This window comes from Hippopotamus amphibius, chromosome 1, assembly GCF_030028045.1.
Source record: "Hippopotamus amphibius kiboko isolate mHipAmp2 chromosome 1, mHipAmp2.hap2, whole genome shotgun sequence".
NCBI lineage: Eukaryota > Metazoa > Chordata > Mammalia > Artiodactyla > Hippopotamidae > Hippopotamus > Hippopotamus amphibius.
In genome coordinates, this window is record NC_080186.1 from 78,820,204 (window position 1) to 78,838,833 (window position 18,630).

The 18,630-nt window shown below is 42.6% G+C and overlaps 1 protein-coding gene and 1 pseudogene across 2 annotated transcripts in view; both read right to left on the reverse strand.

The window, feature by feature from the left end:
• The window catches only part of AK4 (adenylate kinase 4), a 76,664-nt gene extending 76,262 nt beyond the window's left edge, over positions 1 to 402 (reverse strand). Inside the window, exon 1 of one of the 2 annotated variants that reach the window (XM_057717306.1) lies at positions 325 to 402. The gene's annotated coding sequence lies outside the window, so the exon portion shown is untranslated. The remainder of the gene's footprint in view (positions 1 to 324) is intronic. The other variant, XM_057717300.1, reaches the window with a different exon arrangement.
• Positions 403 to 13,841: 13,439 nt separating this feature from the next.
• LOC130833665 (CDP-diacylglycerol--inositol 3-phosphatidyltransferase-like) lies at positions 13,842 to 14,420 on the reverse strand (annotated as a pseudogene).
• Between the last annotated feature and the right edge of the window lie 4,210 nt (positions 14,421 to 18,630).

Sequence of the window (18,630 nt, forward strand, 5' to 3'; positions counted from 1 at the left end):
CCTCCGGCTGGGGCAGCCCTCGGGGGCTCGGAGGTCAGCCCCGGTCCGTCCCACCTCGATCCCTTCCTGAATCTCGCCCTCCACACCCCGTCCGAGGAGGGGGTCGGGCATCCCCACTCCAGTCTCCATCCAGCGGGGGAGCCAGGACAGGCCGTGACTCCAAGCTCGCCTCCAGTCGACCACGCCCCGGGGGCCCGGGGGCCGAGCTCCAACCCGGCTCCACGCACGTGGGTAAGCGTTTGATCCGCGCCTCGGCCCCTCCCCGGTGACTGTCATCCCCGGGATCGCAGCGGCCGCCGCCCGCGCGGACGGCCCAGCGCCCACCTCGGCCGAGGGCTGACGGATGCGCTCCCCGCCGTGAGGAGCCGGAGCCCGGCGCTTCTCCACCCCGAGGAGTCAGATAAACACACACCTCCGCCGGGACGCGGCGCTCCGCGAGGCTTCCAGCCCGGATCCCGCGGGGCGGCGCCGCCTCCGCCCGCCCCCACTCGGAGCCCCGGCCGGCAGCGCGGGACTCGCGCCTTACGTAAGCGGGGGGAACGGGCTCCGCGCTGGCCCCCCGCCCGCCCGCCCGCCCGCGCCCCCTCCCCGCCGCGCCGCTCGGCTGACCCCCGCCTCCCCCCGCCCACTTGCTCCCCAAGACCGCGGGGGGCCGCGGGGGCGAAGGGAGGCGGAGGAGACGCAGCGGGTAGAAACCCCTTTTCTGAGGTAGGCTAGGGACCCGGTATCCCGTGGAGAGGAAGGAAAAATACAACTTGTTAAGCGCCCACTGTGAGTCAAGTTCAGGGCTAGGTGATTTCCTTAAGCAGCAACCGATCCAAGTAGGGTAGGCACGGAGGAGGAAAAGAGGCTTGGAGTATGGCCCTTCATTCATTGATTGATTCATTCACTCAGCAAAAGTTTATTGAGTGCCTACTATGTGCCAGACACAGTTTTAGTCCCTCAGCATATAGCTGCGAACCAGAGATAGAATCCTGCCCTGGAGGAAGTTACGGTCCAGCGGGATTTTTGAACTCTCATCTGCCCGACTTCAAAGCCCAGGTTCCTTGGGTTAAGAGGAAAAAGGGGGAGGCGGCCGGGAGGGGGGTGGGGCGATGATCCTGCGCTCAGACTCTTACAGCCAGCTGGTTCCAGGACTTCAGAAGCCAGGACGTTGGCAGTACGTTTACAACTCACAAAGTCCCAATGGGTCCTATCTCCTCCCTCGCCTCTGCGACATAACCAAATATCCCAATCCATATTCTCTTAAATCTGCTCCCACACCACACAAAGCTTTCATTTCCCGCTCGGAATGTGGGAAACCGCCTGCCCACAAGTCTCCGGCTTCCCGCGAGTCCATCCGTGGTGCAGCTGCCAGAGATATCGCTAAAGTGCAAATCAATTCCGTTATTTCCCCACCTCAGATATCATCGTCCCTTCAGCATGAAGCATAAAATAGTCAGCAGGGGCACACGGGTGCTTTCCATACAACTTTGCATCCTACCGGCTCTGCTCCTCTGCTCTCCTTCCTTTTGGGGAAATCCACTGCAGGATTCTGAGTCCCCCACCACCCACCCACCCCAACCCCCGGCCGCTGGTGGCTCACAGACTCCGAGGGCGTGTGGAAAAGGGCCTTCTCTAGATTCCTGGCTTCTCTGTCTGTGTTGGGGGGGGCTAGGGATGGAGGAGCCTGATGGTATTCCAGGTCTCAGCCCTTCCCCTGGACACACTGATGGCCAGACAGCGCCTGTCTCTGGCTATCTGGGAGCACACCCAGGCTGCCAACCCCAGGCCAGTATTTGTTCCACAGGCTCATCCCCCTGTCTAAAATATCTCCGTGTTCTGTGGACCTCAGGGGGTTGCTACATTGAGCCCCTTCAGCCCTTCCCCTGGAAACAAAGAGGGAAAAGAGCTTCTGGGGGATTGGAGGGGATGACTTAAAGCTCCCCTGTTTTTCCTGCAATGTGCTGTATAATATATAGCAGATACTTTGAGGTCATTCTCAAACCTGAGCATACATCGGGATGACTCTCGGAAGGCTTGTTAAAACGGATTGCTGAGCTCCACCCCCACAGTCTCTGATTCTGTGGTTCTGAGATGGGCATTTCTAACAAGTTCCCTGGTAGTGCTGGGGTTGCTGATCTGGAGAGTACACTGAAAACCACTGCTCTTGGGAAATGAGCATAGGGACACCGGAGATGTGCTGTCTCTGATTCCTCTGCCTGCTGTGGGAGCTTTGGCCGTAACCTCTTCTCCTAAAACGAGGAGACTGAATTTAGCACAAGCCAAAAGTCCCTTTGTATTTACCAAGAATTGATTCTTTGAGTTCCCACAGGAAAGACAGCTCCTATTCCTCACAAAATCTTACTTTGCCCTCTCACCCAGTTCTTTTGCCTAGTTTTGAAGTGTCTTCACCAACATCACCTTACGGTGTCATGCAGCCATGTTAGCCACTCAGATAGTCCTAGGACTTGGTGCTTTAAGAGTTTAGGAATAACCCAAAGCAATCCAGGTTCAATGCAATCCCGATCAAATTAGCAATGGCATTTTTTACAGAACTAGAACAAAAAAATCCTAAAATTTATATGCAGACACAAAAGACCCCGAATAGCCAAAGCAAATTTGGGGGAGAAAAGCAGAGCTGGAGGACTCAGACTCCCTGACTTCAGACTATACTACAAAGCTACAGTAATCAAGACAATATGGTACTGGCACAAAAACAGAAATATAGATCAAAGGAACAGGATAGAAAGTCCAGAGATAAACTATGGTCAACTAATCTATGACAAAGGAGGCAAGGATATACAATGGAGAAAAGACAGCCTCTTCAATAAGTGGTGCTGGGAAAACTGGACAGTTACATGTAAAAGAATGAAATTAGAACACTCCCTAACACCATACACAAAAATAAACTCAAAATGGATTAAAGACCTAAATGTAAGGCCAGACACTATAAAACTCCTAGAGGAAAACGTAGGAAGAACGCTCTTTGACATAAATCACAGCAAGATCTTTTCTGATCCACCCCCTAGAATAATGGAAATAAAAACAAAAATAAATAAGTGGGACCTAATGAAACTTCAATGCTTCTGCACAGCAAAGGAAACTATAAGCAAGACGAAAAGACAACCCTCAGAATGGGAAAAAAATATTTGCAAACGAATCAACAGACAAAGGACTAATCTCCAAAATATATAAACAGTTTATCCAGCTCAATATCAAAAAAACAAACAACCCAATCAAATAATGGGCAGAAGACCTAAATAGGCATTTCTCCAAAGAAGATACATGGGTGGCCAAGAGGCACATGAAAAGCTGCTCCACATCACTAATTATTAGAGACATGCAAATCAAAACTACAATGAGGTATCACCTCACACCGGTTAGAATGGGCATCATCAGAAAATCGACAAACAGTAAATGCTGGAGAGGGTGTGGAGAAAAAGGAATGCTCTTGCACTGTTGGTGGGAATGTAAATTGATACAGCCATTATGGAGAACAGTATGGAGTTTCCTTAAAAAACTAAAAATTAATTACCATATGACCCAGCAATCCCTCTACTGAGCATTTACCCAGAGAAAACCTTGATTCAAAAAACACATGCACCCCAATGTTCATTGCAGCACTATTTACAATAGCCAGGACATGGAAGCAACTTAAATATCCATCAACAGATGAATGGATAAAGAAGATGTGGTACATATATACAATGGAATATTACTCAACCATAAAAAGGAACAAAATTGGGACATTTGTAGAGACATGGGTGGAACTAGAGACTGTCTTACAGAGTGAAGTAAGTCAGAGAAAAACAAATATCGTATAGTAACGCATATATGCGGAATCTAGAAAAATGGTACCGATCAATCAATTTGCAAGGCATAAATAGAGACAGAGTTGTAGATAACAAACATATGGACACCAAGGGGGGAAAGTGGGGGTGGGGGGAGGATTTGGGGATGAGATGAATTGGGAGATTGGCATTGCCATGTATACATTACTAATAAGAAAAAAATACCAAATTGTACACTTTAAATATATGCAGTTTATTGTATATCAATTGTATCTCAATAAAAGTTCTTGGAAAAAATGTTAAAACTTTGGGATTGACATATATACATTAATATGTATAAAATAGATGACTAATAAGAAAAAAAATCAAATTGTACACTTTAAATATATGTGGTTTATTGTATTTCAATTATATCTCAATAAAACTATTTTTAAAAGAAAAAGAAGTTTAGGAACATATATTATGAAACAAAAGAGGAGTTGTGACGTAGTAAATTTAGAGAAGCCTGTCTGAGATTAGAACCTAACATTGCGCAAGAGCCTGAAAGGACCTTCCCTGTGCACAGCTGTCCTCGGTCCTGCAACTCAGCAGCTGATTGGAAGCAGTAGAACTGGAAGAAATGGATTTTGGAATCAAACAACACCCCAGGATTAAATTGCAATAGCACCATTCACTAACTCTGCAAGCCTCTTAATCTCTGTGAGTCTTAGTTTGCTTATCTGTAAAAGGGAGATAGGACTTATCTCACAGTCTTGTGATAAGGCTTAAATGAGGTAATGTATAAGAGAATTTAGCGCAGGACTGGGCATATAAGTAATTCATGAACACCATGATTAACCATGGAACAATTATTTAGCCTCTGTGATCTTGGTTCCCAAATTATGAGCTAGTATGACAAAGTACCCAGCAGACTCCCTGGCCCTTGGAAGATATTCCATAATGGTAGCTGTTCTTATCACAAACGCTCATGTAATCAGCTTCTTCCTATTTCCTTTGCCTAGGGTTTTAAACCCATTCATAATATGTATCACAGTCTACAAAATAATACACATCTATGTGTTAGTCTGCAGACAAACTGTAAACTCTGAGGTCTGAGGCCAAATTGAATTCAGTTTTATACTTTCAAAAATATACAGCCCTTTGCCCATAGTAAGCACTCTGTAAATGTTGGCAAATCTCCCTCCACATCCTAACATACTCACCATCAAGCCGTGTTGCCTCTCTGCAGCTTCACATAATATAAAGTCAACATTTGTTCACATTTTACACCTTCCTTCAGATTCCCACAAGCTTGCAAAGAAGGTCGTGTAAAAATTTTTGTTCCTATTTACAGATGAGAATACTAAAGTTCTGAGAGGTTAGGTGAACTGCCCAAGATCACAGAACTAGTTGGTGGTACTGCAGAGACTCAAATGTAGATTTTCTCATTCTAGGCATAGTGCTCTTATTTACTAAACTTCAGTCATTTCCATACTACTTTCACAATTTTGCTATAACCTTGTACCATCTTGGCTCTAATCTGCTTATCATATTTCTTTATATTGACTCAATTTGTTTAAATAATTTATTTGAAAAAGAAACTATATAACTCACTAATCATAAATAAAAGGATACACTAGAATAAATGCAAGAAAAATAAAATAAAGCTACGAAATTACAGCTGAAATCTACCTGTTGAGTTTTTGAGATTAATCTTTGTTAAAAAAAGAAAAAAGACATGCAGCATGTACATGAGACTTTCTGTGGGACTTCCCTTGGTGGCACAGTGGTTAAGAATCTGCCTACCAATGCAAGGGACACAGGTTCCATCCCTGGTCCAGGAAGATCCCACATGTCATAGAGCAACAGCCCGTGGGCCACAACTACTAAGCCCATGTGCCACAACTACTGAAGCTCATGAGCCTAGAGCCCCTGCTCCGAATCAAGAGAATCCACCTCATTGAGAAGCCCGTGCAGCTCCACAAAGAGTTGCCCCTGCTACTAGAGAAAGCCCACTCGCAGCAATGAAGACCCAAGACAGCCAAAAATAAATAAATAAAATAAATAAATTTTTTTAAAGGTGAAAAAAAAGGATATATTATGTATATCCCTTAAGGAGCAGCTAGGACTCTGCTTTGTCACTGCACTATTGTTTGACTGCCTTTTCTCTGTTCCTGCATCCCTTTGTTGCCTTAAGATCATTAATTACCAAGACCTGTTCAAGGGTGAGCATTGTGGCTAGACTTGGATCACAAAATGGCTTAGGCCAAAATGAGTTCTCTTGTGTCAAGAAAGCTATTCCTGGTTTTCTTTTTCCAGGGCCCTCCAATATCTGTTTACATAGTGGCTTCATCTTGTATTGGGTTGGCCAAAAGATTTGTTCATTTTTTTCCGTAAGATGGCTCTAGTAGTGATTAGTTGTCTTTAACTTCATTCAAAACAATTTTGTTAGATTGTATATGACAGCTATCATATCAGCGTGCGTTTAAAAAAAGACTTATCAAAATTGGTGAGGGACTTCCCTGGTGGTCCAGTGGTAAAGAATCCACCTTCCAATGCTGGGGATGCAATTTCGATCCCTGATCAGGGAACTAAGATTCCATATGCTGCAGGGCAACTAAGCCCACGTGTCACAGCTCCTGAGCTTGCACGCCTCAACTAGACAGCCTGCATGCTGAAAACAACAAAGCCCATGAGCCCTGGAGCCTGCACACCACAACTAGAGAGAAGCCCGAGCACCGCAACTGGAGAGCCTGAAACAAAGAGCCTGCACACGCGCCACAACAAAAGATCCCACATACCTCAATAAAGATCCCACATGCCCTAACTAAGACCCAAAGCAGCCAAAAATAAATTAATTTTTTTAAAAATTGGTGAATATTTGTGTAGCCATTTTAATATTGAAGATGGAAGAAAAAAAGCAAAGTTTTTGGCCTATTATGCTGAATTATTTCAAGAAAGGTAAAAATGCAACTGAAACACACAAAAAATTTGTTCAGTGTATGGAGAAGGTGCTGTGACTGATCAAATGTGTCAAAAGTGGTTTGCGAAGTTTCATGCTGGAAATTTCTCACTGGACGATGCTACATGGTGGGGTAGATCAGTTGAAGTTGATAGAGATCAAATCGGGACATTAACTGAGAACAATCAATGTTATACCTCTCGGGAGATAGCTGACATTCTCAAAAAATCCAAACCAAGTTTTGAAAATCATTTGCACCAGCTTGGTTATGTGAATTGCTTTGATGTTTGGGTTCCACATAAGTTAAGCGGAAAAAAACCTTCTTGACCGTATTTCTGCATGTGATTCTCTACTGAAACATGATGAAAACATTCCGTTTTTAAAACAAATTGTGACAGGCAATGAAAAGTGGATACTGTACAATAATGTGCAATGGAAGAGATCATGGGGCAAGTGAAATGAACCACCACCAACCACACCAAAGGCCAGTCTTCATCCAAAGAAGGTGATGTTGTGTATATGGTGGGATTAGAAGGGAGTCCTCTATTATGAGCTCCTTCTGGAAAACCAAACTATTAATTCCAACAAGTACTGCTCCTAATTAGACCAACTGAAAGCAGCGTTCAATGAAAAGCATCCAGAATTTGTCAACAGAAAATGTGTAATCTTCCATCAGGATAACACAAGACCGCATGTTTCTTTGATGACCAAATAAAAACTGTTACAGCTTGGCTGGGAAGTTCTGATTCATCCTCCATATTCACCAGACACTGCACCTTCGGATTTCCATTTATTTCGCTCTTTACAAAATTCTCTTAATGGAAAAAATTTTCAATTCCCTGGAAGACTGTAAAAGGCGCCTAGAACAGTTCCTCGCGCAAACAGATAAAAAGTTTGGGGAAGATGGAATTATGAAGTTGCCTGAAAAATGGCAGACGGTAGTGGAACAAAAAGATGAATATGTTGTTCAATAAAGTTCTTGGTGAAAATGAAAAATGTGTCTTTTATTTTTCTTTAAAAACCGAAGGCACTTTTTGGCCAACCCAATATAGTGTGGTCTCCACAGAGTTAGGTATAGAGTCCAGACATGCAGAGCAAATATTACTGAATGACTGACTCACGCTGAATGAAGGGTGGATACAGTCTCTGGACAGACAAAAGAAAGGCTACTGACTCGATAATGGCAGGGTTCAGAAAAGAAAGATGTGAAATAATGGGAAGAAGGGACAAGATAGAAGCTTCAGAGTGCCTGGCTCCTTTCTCCCTGTAGGCATTCACAAAATACGTAAGACACCAAAATGCTGTGTAACAGGGAAGAACAAACTCTGACTCCGTGTTGGATCTGTTTCTTGTACTTTAACCTTTGCTCTCCGTTGCTTTTTGTTACTATAATCACTGAAAGGGTGCTGTTTATAGCTCCAAGTGTATGGAGTGGACTACCTCGGGAACCTGAGAGAATAAATGGTGAGGACTAACATGGTATTGTGTGTGACAGTAGGACATTCTTACAAGTGAAAGAATCATCTTAGCTCCAAAGTTTACTAGTTCACATAGCTATTAACCTATAACATCTTATTTTCAATAACTGTTACAACTTATAACAGTTATTGAAAAGAGGCAGCAGCATTTATTTTATGAACTTACTCTCAGACAAAAAAAAAGTTCCCAAGCAGTTAAAAAAAAGAACTGAGAGGAAAGAAATCAACGTTCTTCATATTTACCGGACATGGCCCGTTCTTCTCCACGAGCAAAAGATCACTTACAAATTGCTCCTAGAATAACAGTTTATGATAGAGGTGCTTCCTCGGGAGATGAAGGTGTTGAACTCCCACCCTTGGTCTTTTCACTGTGAAACACTACAAAGCAAGCTAACAATCTGTTAAGCTCTACCCTCCAAATATAGTGATATAATGATGATAGCTTGCTCAGAACTTTGCTCTGATTTGCACGTCTGGTAGTGGGGATGAACAAGACTGTGTCACTCACTCTTCACCCCACCTTCCTAACCACAATCAATAGCAAAACCCCTTCTCCCAGTTGCCTTGGGGTTAGTATGCAAGTCTCTACTTCGGATGCCTTTGACCATGTCTTTCCTCCAAGCAAAGTTAACTGCCGGGGGAGTGCAACTCTCTTCCTGATGCAACTGGATGAAGAGACTGGAACTGAACACTGAGTTTATTCTGCCCAAGTATTGCTCATCAATGCTGGATGGGTAAAAGGGATCCCACTTGTGGAAGCCTTCTGAGTTTGGTCTTCTGATATGGGCAGTATAGATTATAATTAACATTTATCGAGTATTTGCTATGTGCCAGTGTTTCTCTCTCTCTCTATATATATATACACACATTTTTATATATATAAAATATATGATATATAACATAATAATATAATATATAAGTATATAATTATATAATTATATTATGTCATTATATATCATATGTATTATATACTATATTATATAAGGTAGTATATAATTATAATATATAATATATTAGTAATATAATTATTAATATAATCTGTATATTATATTTATTATATATAACAATAATACAATTATATATTTTATATATATAAATAATACATATATAATATTAACCCTTGCCACAGCCTTATGCCGTAAGTGGCCTATTATTTTGTGTCCATTTTATACACCTTAAACCTGAAGCAAGACATCTGGTAACTTGCCTGAGGTCCCATAGCTATAAGTGGAAGATGAAGGCCCTATATCAAGCATCCGGACTCCAGAGCCAGTGCTCTTTAATCACTGTGCTGTGATAATTCAAAGACCTCTGGAGTAACGCTGTTATCTTTTTATTTTATAGATGAAGAAACTAAGACACTAAGAGGTTAGGTAATTTACGCCCCAGTGTCACTGAGCCAGAGCTGGGATTTGAACCCAGGCATCAGGGTCAAAGCACATAACCACTACACCCTACCCAGTCTCCCCAGTACTTGAGTGAAGAGGGTCCTAAGACTCTGTCAGGAGGGCTTTGCAGCAGATTGCTGCTCTGTAGAGAAATACTAACAGCAAGGAGAAAGTCACTTATGTTCAACCCGGTTTCACACTCTCACCAGCCAGGTGAGACCAGCAGGGTCCTAGGAAAGATTCTTCCCACTAGGCCCTCCGTCTCAGGAATCTCTGCAGGTTTTAACTTACATCTTCCCTCCTGAACCTGCCAGTTCATCTGTCAGCCTCCTGCTGCCAACCTGTTGTCAAATCATTGCTGTGTCCCATATCTTGCTTCCAGACCCCTTTGACCAGAGCCTGGCTCACTGTGGATCTGGCTCTCAAATGCCGTTCCCACTTTATTCCCCAACCCATGACCACAGGTCAGCCTACCAACTCCAGGGTCAAGTTCCAGCTGTCCTCCCCTGCCACCCCCACTGCCTTTCTACCACACCAGTCCCAAACTCAGCTGCTAGCTCTCCAGCCTAGGTCATAGACCCCCACCTGTTTGAGAGGTCACTACAGACAACTCATTCTGAGTGACAAACCAAAAGGGTAGAAAGTGAGTATAATTTTAAAGGGTGTGTCTTACCTACGGATTGGGAAAAAATATTTGCAATGGGACTGACAAGGGGCTAATTTCCAAAATATACAAATAGCTCACACAACTCAATATCAAAAAAGCAAACAACCCAATCGAAAAATGGGCAGAAGACCTAAACAGACATTTCTCCAAAGAAAACACACAGATGGCCAACAGGAACATGAAAAGATGTTCAACATCACTAATTATTAGAGAAATGCAAATCAAAACTACAATGAGGTATCACCTCACACCGGTCAGAATGGGCATCATCAGAAAATCTACAAACAGTAAATGCTGGAGAGGGTGTGGAGGAAAGGGACCCCTCCTACACTGTTGGTGGGAATGTAAATTGGTGCAGCCACTGTGGAGTACAGTATGGAGGTTCCTTACAAAACTAAAAATAAGGAATTCCCTCGCGGTCCAGTGGTTAGGACTCCAAGCTCTCACTGCCGAGTGCCCATGTTTAATCCCAGGTTGGGGAACTAAGATCCTACAAGACTTTCATATATTTTAAAACAGGCACATTGTCCCACCTTCTTCTCTTCTTCATGCTCAATATTCTGAATTACTCAACCATTCCTTATATACTACAGTATCTTGCTGGAGACTAGCACACCAGTGTGTCTTTTGCTGCTCAAGCAAGAAATACTACAGAAATAGACTCACAGACATGGAAAACAAGTTTATAGTTACCAAAGGGGAGAGCAGGGGTGACGGCCGGGGCGGGGGAGGCAGGGGGGAGATAAACTAGCAGTTTGGGATTAACGTATACACACTGCTATATATAAAATAGGTAAACAACAATGACCTGCTGTACACTGCACAACAACAAAGCTCTTTACGAAATTAGTCTTACCTTGCTATGCACTCCCCACTAAAAGAAGCAGGCACATGATGTAAAAATAATAAATGACTTGCACTTCCTCACATGCCAAGTACCTGTTTACATCCCCATTTTTTTAAACTGTGGTGTTCCCTCTACTTGAATGCATCCTTCCATCATTATTACTATTACCACCACTGCCATCACACCACCACCACCATCACACCACCACTATCACACCACCACCACCACCACAATCACACCACCATCATCACACCACCACCATCACCATCACACCACCACCATCACACCACCACCATCATACCACCACCATCACACCACCACCATCACACCACCACCATCACACCACCACCACAGCTCCTAAAACCATTTTTCATATATAAAAGATAGTAGTACATTTAATCAGACTTCTTAAATATAAAAATACCTTGATTATTCAATAAATCCAAACTCAAATGTATATTTATGTATTTAATTTTATTTGGTATACACCACTATGACCTTATTGTAATTGAAATCCAATACAGTATTTTTTTTATGACTAGTCAACTGCACAAAGACAATAATACTGCTGTGGAAGACCAAAGGGGGAAAAAACTGATATATTTATTTACAGTTCCCTATACTGTAAACATTTAATCTATACACTGTTAGTAACTTTTAATGAGAGCTTCACATAAACAAGGAAATGATGCCCTGCATTTCTATTCATATTTGGCAATGGCATATTAAATAAAATATGAGATTTTCTTTTTCATTAGCATTATGCTTTCTTTAGATAATTATCTAAACTTCCAAAAGATCTAAATATATTCAAGTACTATACAACTAAAACTACTTAAGCCAACATATTTGGCTTATGATTTCATTTTTAGAATAATTTAAAGTGCTATAAGCAGCCTGACAATCAACACTTTCCATAAGAAGAAAACTACCTTTAAACATTAATTTACAAGATAATATACAATGTTTATCTGGAATAGCTGAAATTTTAGCACAAGGTCACTGTCACATGCATAACAGCAGGATTTTTTTTTTTTTTTACGTAACATGAAGTTTTGAAATTAACTGGTGAATAATTACCACAATGGCTTATTACTAGTCCGCTACAAAAGAGGATAAGAACTACTGATATATTCTACCTTTTTTTTTTTTTTGAGGTCACTTGACAGTAACTTTGCATATTCAACAAGTCTACTGAGTTACAATATTCTACTATAATCATTGCCCTTTTATAACAGCAAATGTTACTGGTAATTAATAACATATACCACTCATAAAGAAAATCACAAGTTTTTTTTTCCTTTTGAACAGGAACCTATATTTTGGAAGTTGGTATGCAACAAGGCTAAAACAACAGAACTATAAAACAGTATACCTGACACAATATGTTGATGAAATATGCATCTGTTTCATCGTTTTTGTAGTCAGGATAATGCCCCGCTAAGCTAAAAATATGTAAATAGTATATTTTCTGGCTTGATATATTAAATCCAGTAGCATCATCAAAAAAAAAACCACAATGACGTAAACTGTATAGCACAGAGAACTATACTCAATATCCTGTAATAATCTATAATGGAAAAGAATCTGAGAAAGAATATATAAGTAAATATATACACGCATATATAAAATAACTGAATCACTTTGCTGTGCCCTTGAAACTAACACAACAGTGTAAATTAAATAAAAAAGAAATAAAGTTATCCTGTTCATCCTCAAAAGATTTATAGACAGGTAACGTATAGAATGTTCCCTTCTTAATGAAATATGAATAATAACAACAATAGCTAATATGTATTAAATATTACTATGCCTTGCATGAGACCTCATTGTGAACCATGTAAATCCCTGGAGGCTCTTAGAGGATCCACAGAAGATCCCCAAAGAGGACGATACAGGACTTCCTACCTGGCAGCTTATAGTACTGTCCATGAAATATCCTGATTTCCCATCGTGAAACAGCCCTCCTCATGCTGCTATCTGAGGCCGCATGATTTACTTTGGCAAATAAAAGCAATTGCTTAAGAGTCAGCATTCCCCTTGTCCATTTCCTCTTGGCCAAAATGGTCCGCAAATGGCACGGGTCCCAGAGTAAATGACTCCACCACCCAGGAAAAGAATGAACCATAATGGGCATGTAACAGAGCAAGAAATAAATTTTTAGTTTTGCAAATCACCAAGATTTTTGAGGATTTTTTTTTCCCAGTGACGCTCCAGCCTTTGTTATCAAGGCTTTCAGAGCCAGGACAAATAGGACAGAGGAGACTGCAATGGGGATCTTGACGGCCCCTACGCTCCCAGCCATGGTATCCACAGCCTTCCTTTAGCCAGGGGCAGAGGTCTGAATCCCTACCTTTTGGGAAACTTGGCCCTTACCCCACCTCCCTCACTCAGATGTCCCTAAGGTCTCGGGCCAAGCCAGATCCCAGAGCTGAGCCAACTTGTGTGACAATGCCCGGTCCTCAGACAGCTCTCTTGGGGCCTCAGAAGCACTGCCCGTGTGGGTGGGGCCTCCAAAGCATCCTTCCTGATTTAAAGTCCAGGTCCCTGGAGACCACAGGGGTGGGACTGGTCCCTAGGATTACGGAGAACACGTCCTCACCAAAGGGGCTGCCCCCTCTCCCCAGCAGGTTGGACGACACTTTGGGAAGACGTGAGCCTGGGACCTCCTGCGAGGGACAGGGGAGCCACGTGGCACAGTGAGAATCCCAGGGCAGGTGGGCAGCCAGGGGCTAGGGGTTCCAGGGTCACCTCTTCTTGGCACAATCTGCTGTGTCCAGGGCAGCCGTGTTGCAGGCGGCTGTGATCAGGTGGTGATCCAGAGGTCCATTCAGAAACGACCAGCAGAGCCAACTAAAGGTCCCTCGGAGAAACTGAACAGGTAGAGGAGGCAGTTGAAGATCATACAGGATAAATAGAGCAGGTCTGCAGGTGTAGCAGATGCAAAGCACTGGATTTCCAGACCGGTCAGTCATCGTGCGGCTTTCACAGCCTCAGACCACAGAACTGTGGAGGGCCAGCCAATGGCTGGTCACATCCAAGCTCATGCTGAGCTGGAAGAGAAGGGTGGCACCAGGGTACAGCAGGGCCAGGATGATCAGCAGACACATTGCGGAGCAGCGGCCTGCCAGCAGCTCCAGCATGGCCCCAGACCAGGTCCCTTGATTAAGGACCTGAGCAGCGTGTCCACCGCAAGTGCCCAGAAGAAGTCTGCTGAGCAGGTAGAAGGAGGAGGCTGTGAGGAGGCAGCAGGGCATGAAGTAGAAAGAAATGATGGCGAAGACAAGCCAGGCATAACCAGTGAGGTCAGGCACCAACAGGAAGATATTTTCACATAGCGTCAAGAAGTTCCCCTGGCCACCCCGCCCTGGGCCTTATCTGGAGGTGCCAGCTGCGTGCCAGCCCCGCGCGAGGCTCACCCTCCAGCCCGGTGCACTGACCCTGCCCACTGAGTGCAGGTCTCCGCTGCCCTAGCCAGGTCCCAGATGTTAAAGCTCGCTGCCCGCCGGAGCGTGGGCCGACCCAGCTGTGCGTGGGGCCGAGCTTATTTATTACCACAGGATAAGCTAGCCCATCTTGACTGTAACATCCTCAGCCTTGGATGCTGAATGTTGTATAGACGTCTTATTGATTATATACTTATATAACGTGATTCAAAATTCCATCCCCCCCCCCCCCCCCGCCCCGCTCCCCGGATCTTCTGTGGATGAAGGTATTCTTTCTGAGATACATAGCAATATATAAGACATTCCCTGTGTAGTCTGATGAACGCGCCCTTGTTCTGGATACTCTATTTCTTCCATAGCAGGGTAACATTTCCCCCTATTTCACCCCATGTTCCTTCTCCTTATTCATGCAACAGCTGCAGAATATTGTGCCCATAATCTTTTTTTAAAGAAATTTATTGAGATATAATTGACATACAATAAACTGCATATATTTAAAGTGTACAATTTGATATTTTTTTCTTATTAATAATGTATATATGGCAATCCCAATCTCCCAATGTATCCCACCCCATTACCTTAAGAAAGGTAATGCAGCAGAAAGAGAGAAACCAAGAGTCTCTTCTTGACTTTGAGTTTTGGTCTAGGGCCCCAGAAGAAGTGGGAAAAAATGCTTGTGCTTTGTAAACACAATTGATTTGGAAGTCTGCAAATGGTCGAAAGCTTTCTACTTCCCATATCCTGAGCTAGGAAAAATCCCCTGGGTTGGGAAGACGAGAGAGTCGGAGGAGAACTGTTTTTAAATATTTATTTATTTTTTTATTTGGCTATGCCAGGTCTTAGCTGCGGACTGAGGGATCTTCAGTGCGGCATGCATGTGGGATCTAGTTCCCTGACCAGGGATTGAACCTGGGCCCCCTGCATTGGGAGCACGGGGTCTTAACCGCTGGACCACCTGGGATATTCCAGAGGAGAATTTAAGTGAAAATGATTTCCTGGAAAGAGGGGACCCACCTACCTGTTTCCTTCCCAGGACTGAGCCCAGCAGGGAGGATGAAAGAAACCACAGAGAGACTGGGAAGATCCAAATGCAGGGAAGATGTGTAGCCGATTCCCCACGTCGGACCTAGAGAAATGGCAAAACCCCGAGTAAAGTACATCACAGAATAAATCTGGTCCACAAGCAGGTCTTGTTTGGCAAGCACAGCATTTTTAAACAATTTGATTTTGAGTGACTTTGAGTGGAGCATGCTCTTTCTAGGTTCTCCAGTCCTCTCTCCCTATTACCTCATACCTGACCTACTATACTGACTTTCCTGCAAAGGCATTGTGTTTAGAATAACTGACTACACAGACAGACATGAAAATACTTCACACAGTTCCCAATATGCCTCAGCAGAGTAGTTCCATCTTCTCAAAAGAGAGTGGTGAGAGAGAAAGAGAAAGAGGACAGGTCAGCTGTGGTTGAAAACCAAATGTCAACACGAGAATTCCCAGGTGGTCCAGTGGTTAGGACTCTGTGCTCTTAGTGCCGAGGGCCCGGGGGTTCAATCCCTAGTCAGGGAACTAAGATCACACCAAATAAATAAATAAGTAAATAAATAACACTCCCACCAACAACAAAAAACAAAAACCATATGTGGATGGGTAACAATTTGACCGGGATGCTTCCCCAAAGTTACGGCACTTTCAAAGTCCCACTCTCCACCAAAACTGGGGCAAAGCATAGCAACACCAAACTGATTGAGATGAAGCTTTTACCACCTAGTAAAATAGATGTTTTGGGTTAAATATTACATTTGACTCCCTAGTAGCTATTCCCTGTCTCTCTAATTGAGGACTGGCAGTGAAGCTTGGGAAACTGACCCTGACTCAAGTGATATACCTGATTGGTCCAAGGGCATTTCAATTGCCCCCTGCCTTTAATTAATTCAAGAATGATAAGTGACCCAATTCTGAGAAATTATGAGTAAAATAGATTTTATGGAAGTTTCTGGGAAAGTTCGGCGTCAGCAATGAGAGCCAATCTATCTCTTTAAAACAAGCTGTCTTTGTAGCCCAGCTATTGTTGAGAGTCATCCTACAGTCATAAGGGGGACCAGCATGAGTTTGAAGCCAACAGCATGAATGGCAGAGCAGAAAGATGAACAGAAGTTGGTCCTTGATGACATAATTCAGCCAATAGATCAACCCCGAATTCTTCTCTACTTTTGGATGTCCTCTTACATTAGCCAATAAATTCTTTATTGTTTAAGTCAATTTGAGTTATATTTTCTACTGCCCACAGTTAAAGCTGACTGAAAGTCTACTGACATAGACTCATAAGTATTAATTTTAGTCATAGAAAAATTCTAAAGTTACAATTTTCACATCATAGTTGAAGAATTAAGATTTGTTTTGCTAAAATTTCACATTATCTAAAATTGAAGTTGCTTTTTTTGCAAACCCAGTAATTATTAACTTATGGAAAGCATTGAAAATATATTTTTTAATTGTTCATGGATATTCCCTGGAAACTAGACAATTTCCACTCTCTACTTCTGCCTCATTCATTCAACAGCATTTATTGAGTGCCAACTGCATGCCAAGCACTTTACATAATAATGGTCAAAAGAGTCCCATTTTCATTGACTTACGTATTATCAGATACAAAGAATTTGGGTTCAGAAGTGGTTTAAAAACCTCTGCCAGGAAATCTCTAAATGAAAGAAAGAGATATGGGTTAAATTCTTAGACGAAGGTAAATTCAACAAGGAAGGCAGTTCCAAACACTAGCCAAAATAGAGTCCAAGTTGAATTGGTGGTGGAATCAAAAATCTCAGGGGAGGACTTCCCTGGTGGTCCGGTGGTTAAGACTCTGCGCTTCCACTGTAGGAGGTGTGGGTTCCATCCCTGGTTAGGAAAGTTCTCCCATGCCACAGTGTGCGGCCAAGGGAAAAATAAAAATCTTAGGAGAGTTTTAAAAGGCAGCATCATAAAAATGCCTTGTCTTAAAGTAGACCATATCTCAGGTTATATTCAAGGCTTTCTCCAATTGGATCCAGGAAGCATCATTTTCCTTTCTTCCTCAATATAAATAGGTATAAATAAGCCACTATGCATTTTATTCATTCAACAAACATTACTGACTGCCTACTTTATTCCAGCCTCTAGGCTAGGTGTTGGAGATAGAGTTGAATAGGGTCCCTGCCTTTAATAACATTTAAGACTAATAGAGGAGCCAGACTTATAACAACAACAACAACAAAACAAAGCAAAAACAAAAAATTGGAAAAGAACGAGGTCCAGTATCAAAGGTACCTTAATTAGAAACCAGTATCCACGAGTTACAAGCTGGATGATATAGATCCATTGTTTAACCTTAATTCCTTTATATCCAAAAGGGGAATAATAATATAATAATACCTATATCATAAGATTTTTTGATGATTAAATGCTTTCTGAAAAAATCATATATCAAGCACATAGTAAGCACTCAATAAATATTAGCTATTATTACCATTCATTAAACACTATGATTCAAGCACTGTTCTAGATGTTTGTGATAAATCAGTGAGTAAAACAGACAAAAATCTTTGTCCTCGTGTACCTTACATTACTATTCTCATACTATATAATACACATAATGAAAGCTAACTGTTGCATCCTTAAAATCTGATTATCTTAATTTGGGATTCTCCCAGATCCTGAGTAAAGGAATTGCATGTGTTTTGTTTTTTTGTTTGTTTGTTTGTTTGAGAGGTAATCCTGGAAAGTATGGTGAGGGAGAGAAGTGAAAAAGGGAAGAGAAAAAAGCCCAATATAGTACACATGTATTAGTGGATCACCTCAAGGGGCAACTGGAGCTCATTTTCCCAGGGACTTTTTGAATGACTGTCACACAGCTCAGAACTGTCCTGGGATATCAGTCCACCAACTTGTTTTCGTTGGTAGAAGATTGCTCCTGAGGTGTCCCTCAAGCAGAAAAACACAGGAACCCTCTGCACGACAGGAATCGTCCGCAGATGATCTTGTGGGAGGGATAAGGGGATATGCGTGAGGAACACCAGCTCTGCTATACTAATAAAATTATTTTACTATAAATGCCTCT